Below are 7,300 nucleotides of genomic sequence, written 5' to 3'. Positions count from 1 at the left end.
CATTAAACTGCATTAATCGTAAGCTTTACAGTTTTCGTAATGTGTTGTAAGTATTTCTACTCATTGGTATTCACCATTAAGATTGTATTGTGTAGTTCACTACTGTTCGAAAAACCTCTTTACGATTACACAAATACATGTTAATCTGGTAGAAGTATTCACTTTTTTATTCGGTTGATTTTTTAGTGGAATAACTCTAAAACGTTTGTTTAGATCTGGAAATTTTTCAGCGGATAACAGATCCGATCAAAATATAGAACAAATCTGTGAAAAGTTATATGCTGTTGATAGTGACAACCAGTGAGCAATATAAAAAGGACTACTGTCCTGGTTGGTATCCGCTAAATCTTCCAATGAATTTATAAATAAGGTTCAAACAGTCCAGCACTTAAGAAGTTTTAAATAATTTTCGTTAAATTAATAGCAAAAATTTTAAGAACTGAATGAAAAAAATTTAATAGATTGAATTTTATGCTTTTAATACGGTGTACTTAAAACATTGAGTGTGCAACAAAAAATCTTATTGACCTAGAAAAAGTTCAGCAACTTTCAATAAGCAGTTTTTCTGCATCCATCCATTCATGCATCGCATTATACTTTAAGATTATTATTATTTATTTGCATCTCTGCAGCGCTGACTGCAAAAAGCATCTATGATTTTCAAATATAAAATTCAGAGTTCTACATTAATGAAAGTTCTAAATGAGAATTAAAAGGAAGTGTCAAAACATTTATGATAAATGGCTCTAACAAATTCTATTTTTGCCCAACTCTATACTGCATATTTATAATATAGTCAAACTTTCATAACTCGAACTAAATAGAGTGCAACAGGGTTTAGAGAGCAAATTACATACAATTACAAAAAAATTCCTTAACTCGAAGTCCCCATAAGTCGAACATTTTCTTTGCAAAATAATACTTCGAGTTATGAAAGTTTGACTGTATTTAAAAAAAATAAGTAAACATTAATTGTTATTTTCTGTTAGATATAATTTAGATATATACATTTAAGACAAGTACTTATTAAACACAATCTTGTAAATTTGCAAAATGAATACATATTTTAAATTTTGTTATTAAATCCAACACAAAATATTAAATGAACATTATAAGATCTGTAGAGGAGTGATACTGTTCCGCAGAGATTTCAAAATAGGCTTACACACTGATTTTTATTATAAAAATGTGAAGTCATCGTAATTTTTGTTATTGAAATGAATGTAAAATGTTTACAATTTCAAATTCTATGTCTGGGGAAATAAGGTAGCATCAAGTAGATATTTAGCGTAGCATAAAAATTTACTCTAAATAGCCAACTCCATCAAAATTCGTTAATAAACTAGCGTGACCGGCAAATCAAAATTACGTTCATAGGTAAATATTAAACCAATATTTATTGCTAATTTATTGATAATTCTAAGTAAAAAATTTTCATGCCACAAGTATTAATCTTTAATACTAATCTGAACTTTAATTAAACAATTAAACTTAAAAAATATAAATTAAATATTTATAATTTAAGGAAATCATTTCTACTTTTTATTACCAACTGTACTTAATTATAGTAAATGTCAATTCTCTGTTTTACATAAATTAATGAAGTTAACTTAATTCTTTCCAAATTGAGATAAGACAGAAAATGAATCGTAGATATTTTGTTTTGTTTGATTGGAGTGCCGGAAAGTTCATAATCTGGTTGTTTTCCATTTTGAAAGACCTGATACACAATGCATACAAGATAAACTTTTATGACGTGAATGAAGCATAACATATTCAAAGGTTCACTGTGGGCTTACAAAATTAATTCTACAATATTTTATTTTAAGTAAATTAGCATTTTGCTATTATTTTAAGTTTATATTCCTGATGAGTTCATTAGATTACAATTATATATATTTTAAGCGCAATTTCTTAAACAGATTATTGAATTGAGAAATTAAAGTTATTAAACAATTTATTGTATATCTTAATTGTTAACAGTATTGAGGGCAAATTAATTAATAAATCCATTTTTAAGTAAGTTCGATTTAGTACTGCTAACTGAAGCTGAGACTACACTTTAATCTATTCGCAAAAATAGGTTTCGACCTTTGTTTACTTTAAGCGAAGCTATCAATATTATTATTTTAAAATTACATAATAGTAGTAATACTTTGTTAGGGGTCACTTTAGGATTTAATTACTTCAATAACTTTTCCATACACTGATAAACACGTTATCAAAGAGATAAAGAAAATTTTAACGAAAGCAAAATCAGAAAACTTTGAACCCGAAGAGCAGCACTAAATTTAAACTTCATAACTAAGTTCATTACACATATACATATATAACATATATGCCCTGATTTGATTTTTTGCCATATTTTCGAATTCACTCTATAAAACTAAAACATGATTTGCAATAATACTGTAATAAAACTTCTATAAATGAAAGCAAAACATATGTACTTACTGTCAAATTATTTTTGTAGTCAATTAATTGATTTTCGGCACTATCCCGATTAGCCATTTTGAAATCAAAAATTTATTAAATCCTGTAAAAATTCTCCGGTGAAACAAGTTTGTAAAGTGCAATCAACACTCACGCAGTTGCATTCGGCAAAATACAATACGTAAAACACAATTTTCCTATGCTTTTATATGAATTTCATTGATGTAGAAATAAAAATACTCGTTACTTTTGGAATATCAAATAATACACCAAAGAAAAAATATTTGTATACCTTTTGTCAATGTTACATTATTAACAAAACTAATGTGATAAAATATATTTAATGGTATATTGTAAATAATGGAAGCATTTTATTTTTTTATTATGAAATGTAGTTTAATAAAAATACATGTTTATGTATATATATTTTTATGATGTGTTTATCATAAAAATATATGATAAAAACATGCCCTGCTTACACCACTGTGGTACGATGCAATATCGTACAATATGCGATACTGATGATCGCAAAGATATTCAGACCTTTACGTTAAGTGTGAGTATATTATGCTAAGTTTACATTGTGATTAAAACAACCATCGATGTTAAAGTACAAATTTAGTTGTCCAATTACAGAGTTCTCATAGAAAAGTTAACTTCGTTTTGATCAATATTAATTTGATATATCGTTAGAAATGGTGATTATTTTTCTGTGCAACTCTGCAAATATCTTAATATCGTAGATTTTTTACGTATTAGAAAAATTGAAAAATAAACTTCAAAATCTATTTAAAACAAACATTGAAAATTTGAAAATGCCGAAGTGAGTGAAATTCTTATTAAATTTGTTTAATAGTTTTGCACATAATAATAGCTTTATAATTATTAAGACAAACGTCAAAACATTTCCATTGTATAATATAAACAGTGTTGATAATATATACAGATTAACTTAACCTCGTCCTCTTAATCTCACAATGTAAACGTGATGTACACCACTGCGGTAAGGTACAATATCGTTCGATATGCAGTACAGATGATCGCAAAGGTATTCAACCTGAAACGATAAGTGTGGATATCTTACAAGCGTGTCAAACGTTATAAATAAATTTACTTTAAATATTCACACATGTATTATGGATGCATGTGCATGTGGACTACCGAAACGTAAAACGATTTTCGAAAACATTTTTAAACAAATTAACCAAATGTCTTATCTTCTAAGACATTTTGCGTACGTATATAGAAGACTGGATGTGTTTAAGTATAGCATAGCGGACACATTCGATTGAAAATAGTGAGCTCTTAGTATAGCTACTCATTTAGTTTTTTATATTTGAAGTGAAACAAAGCACACAAATACTCGTGCAAAAATATTAAGGAACGCACAAAAGTGAAATACGTTGCTCTGAACAATACAACTGGGAGAGTAAGCAAAAGAGAGACTATTATATTTATATTCATGTTTTGAACAATTGTTTTAGACAATGTCTTCGAAAATAACTTTTCCATAATTAGCGAGCTCAAAAAGAACGTTGAAGACCTCAAAGCAGACAACTCCCAGCTTCATACCAATATAGCCCTCAACACTAGATTAGCATCAATGAAGTACATATTATTTTCCACTACCATCCACGAGCTTTCACCCGCGACCAAAGTTATGTCTTCAACTGTGGCCGCACTCTTCCCAAAACCTCTAACTCCTTCACCATCTTTAGCCACTATCTGTTTCGCCACAATTAGCCTTCATCACCCCAACAACATCCATGATATCACTAAAATCATCATCTTCTAAACCTTTGACTACCGCCCCTCACACTAATCGTTTAATTATCATACCGCCGAAGCTAATTTTCAAAGCGATTTTCGCTGTGGAGAAACCCACGCCAATGGCGAATTCCAAATCCCTGCCCCTGCATTCGTTCCGCTCCAATTGCTGAGCACACTTCCTTGCCACTAACTGGCCAGAATTCAATAAGACTCTAAACTAGCATCTTCTTAACAATACTATCCTGGAACATAGAAATGTGATTCGCACGGAATTTGATACTCTTGTCTCTAAACTTGAATACGTCATTTCCAGTACCATCGAGGCACAAACTGATGAGACCTTCATACCATGAAAAGCATGTTCTTCCGAACTTTTAGTTCGATTTCAGAAACCACCTTCAGAATGACGTTTGTGTTGGTTTTGCCAACAGACAATCTACTGTTGCCATTAGCCTTGACATCGAGAAGGCATTAGATACTGTGTGGACCGAGAATTTAATCAACAAGCTCCTTGTTCGTGGAGCTTCGACCAGTTCTGAAGTGTTAACTAACAGTTTCTCACCAATAGGTCTTTCGATGTTAGAATTGGTTCATCCATTTCTAGCGAGTATCCCATCTCCGCCGGTGTCCCTCAGGGCTCAGTACTAGGTCCCACCCTTTTTAATATTTTCACTGCCGGTCTACCCGTGCCGATTTGAGCTAAGCAAATCTGCTACTCTAATGATTGCCTCCATTGAGGTATGGAGATCCTCCATGACTGCAGGATCTCCATTGAGCTTAAAAATTACCTGAGGAGTCTCTTCACTTACCTCCAACTTCCAACCTGAAGCTTAGCATTGATGGTTCCCCCATTCAGTTAAAATATCTTGGAGTTGTATTTACTCCGAATACAACTTCATGTCCTACGAATGGTACAAGAGAAATTCCACATTTAGGCATATAAAGCTTCAAAAATGCACTCCGTATACATAATCAACTTAATAGTAAGATAAAGGTTGTTTGTTATAAACAACTCATATAACCTCTCCTTTCATAAATTTTCTCAATCTAGTCCGCAGTTACCTCCCACCAGATGAAATTGATCCGAATCATCGAAAGAAGAGTCCTTGGTGATTGCGTCCATTACCGATGTAGGCCATGTGGCAAACACTATTCCAATGCTTTCATCCTCAAAGCGGTTAAGGTTTCTCGAATAGAGGAGTACCTCGTTTCACTTCCTAGGAGATACTTTTCATGTAATCAGAATACTCCCGACATTCTTTTGCGGAAACCCCGCCCCTTCATTTATAATCCTATCGCGCCTTACTAAATACGTCAATCTTCGGCTTTGATAAATTTAGCTTGCTAAATACTAAGTCCCTCTACTCTCCTCTCTGTCCTTCAATAGTGACATGAGATTGCAGTCGCTGAACGACTTTATTAACGACTTGCAGTTATATATAAAAAAAAACTATTCGCAAATTAAAATACATAATAGTGTGCCAAACTTTTATATAAATATAAAGTAAAATAAGTTTCAAAAACTTAGCACTAAAAATATTGCATCCAGCACCTGTTTATTTATATATAATACTTTTACACAGCTGGGGGCTGTTGTCAATGTCTGATGATGATGAGATTGATATTGGTTGGGATTTTCAAAATTGCGAGCACCGCTAAGAAATAACATTTAATTATTTCAAATTGTCCAAATCTGGTTCGTATTCTGATAAAACGCAATGTGAAGCAAGCGTGTTTTAGATTCTACACCCATCTTATTCTTTATGCTGGAATATTGGTTCGAAAATTGAGGTATATGAATTATACTTTTATTAATTCTTTTGTCTCTATTTCTAGTATCACCAGTACGATACTAACAATTTTTGGGTTATATGCATTATCCCTATAGAAGAGATGACTTTTCCTCCCTTTTTTCTTTGCTATTTTTTTACCAAATTTATCAGTTTCGTTCTTGGATATCTGATTCATATTTGCTTCGTAAAGTTTTCATGCAGATGGAAAATCTGTTATACATATATTGGAGAAGAGCGAATGTACAAAAATTCAGACGGGGAACTTTCATGATTATAGGTACATTACAAATAAAGAAGATTGCAACTTCAAGGAATATTGAAGAAGAAGCAATAAAACAGTATATATAGATATATATACAATATGTAAACAAAAAATGTTTATATAAAGCACTTGCTGACTCAAGCACTATAAGTACTCAACAATCGAGTCGTACTCGAATCATCGGCTGTATTTCCCTTAAACGCATTCTGACTCTCTTTTTCGTATATTCGACTCCACCTGATTCATATATACAGCCTAATAGCACTTATAATAATTTATACTTTTCTCATACGCTACTCATAAACCTAGGTAAGCGGCAGGCCTATTATACATTAAAAACTTAGACCAAGTTGTTTGTTGGCTTGACTCGAACTGAATTTAAAGAATCAAGCAAAAGCTAACCAAACCAAATCAATTATGCTGAGATTTGCATTCTTGAGATAAGTGTGGTGGTGTTTGTCGTATGTAAGTTGATTCCTATAGCGGGAACCATAAGCGCAACATTGTTCATAAAGAAAACAAAGAATACTGTGTGCCGCTTGACTAAAGTGATCATAGCTGAATCAGCATAAACAGTAAGCTTCAATGAACTTGAAATAGCGTTACTTTGTGTTTAGGATAAATTCTTAAACAAAACTGTGATTTTGCGCTTTTTCTTTTATTTGTCTTGATACAAAGTAAGACAAAACTTAATTTGACAAATATGTAGAATAAATCCACATAACACCTCTGCCCTTAAAGAAAGGCAATGACATAGTAATTGACTTTACTTCCAGAAGCAAATCACATCATAACAGGCATGTCCAACTTCAACCTTGACTCCAATTAATCCAAATCAATAACTTTATTAAAATATATATATAGCAATAATTAAATTAGCATACAGGTTTTGTTTAACATAAATAACAATTTTTTTTTTATAATTAAATGTTTTTTTTGTTTTTTTATATGATTAACTTAACTAATTTCTTTCTTACAGTATATGCTTATCGAATTCAAATTGATTTTTATATTTAAAATTTTTTATAATAAAAAATATTAA

At 31.2% G+C, this 7,300-nt stretch overlaps 1 protein-coding gene across 1 annotated transcript in view; it reads left to right on the top strand.

Annotated features, from left to right (window-relative positions):
• LOC119667288 (uncharacterized protein K02A2.6-like) overlaps positions 1–7,300 on the top strand; it is a 9,389-nt gene that overhangs the window by 999 nt on the left and 1,090 nt on the right. The gene's annotated exons all lie outside the window — the stretch shown is intronic.

This window comes from Teleopsis dalmanni, chromosome 1 (genome assembly GCF_002237135.1).
Source record: "Teleopsis dalmanni isolate 2A chromosome 1, ASM223713v2, whole genome shotgun sequence".
Lineage (NCBI taxonomy): Eukaryota > Metazoa > Arthropoda > Insecta > Diptera > Diopsidae > Teleopsis > Teleopsis dalmanni.
Note: the sequence above shows the minus strand (reverse complement) of the source record. Positions and strands in the feature narration are given on the sequence as shown.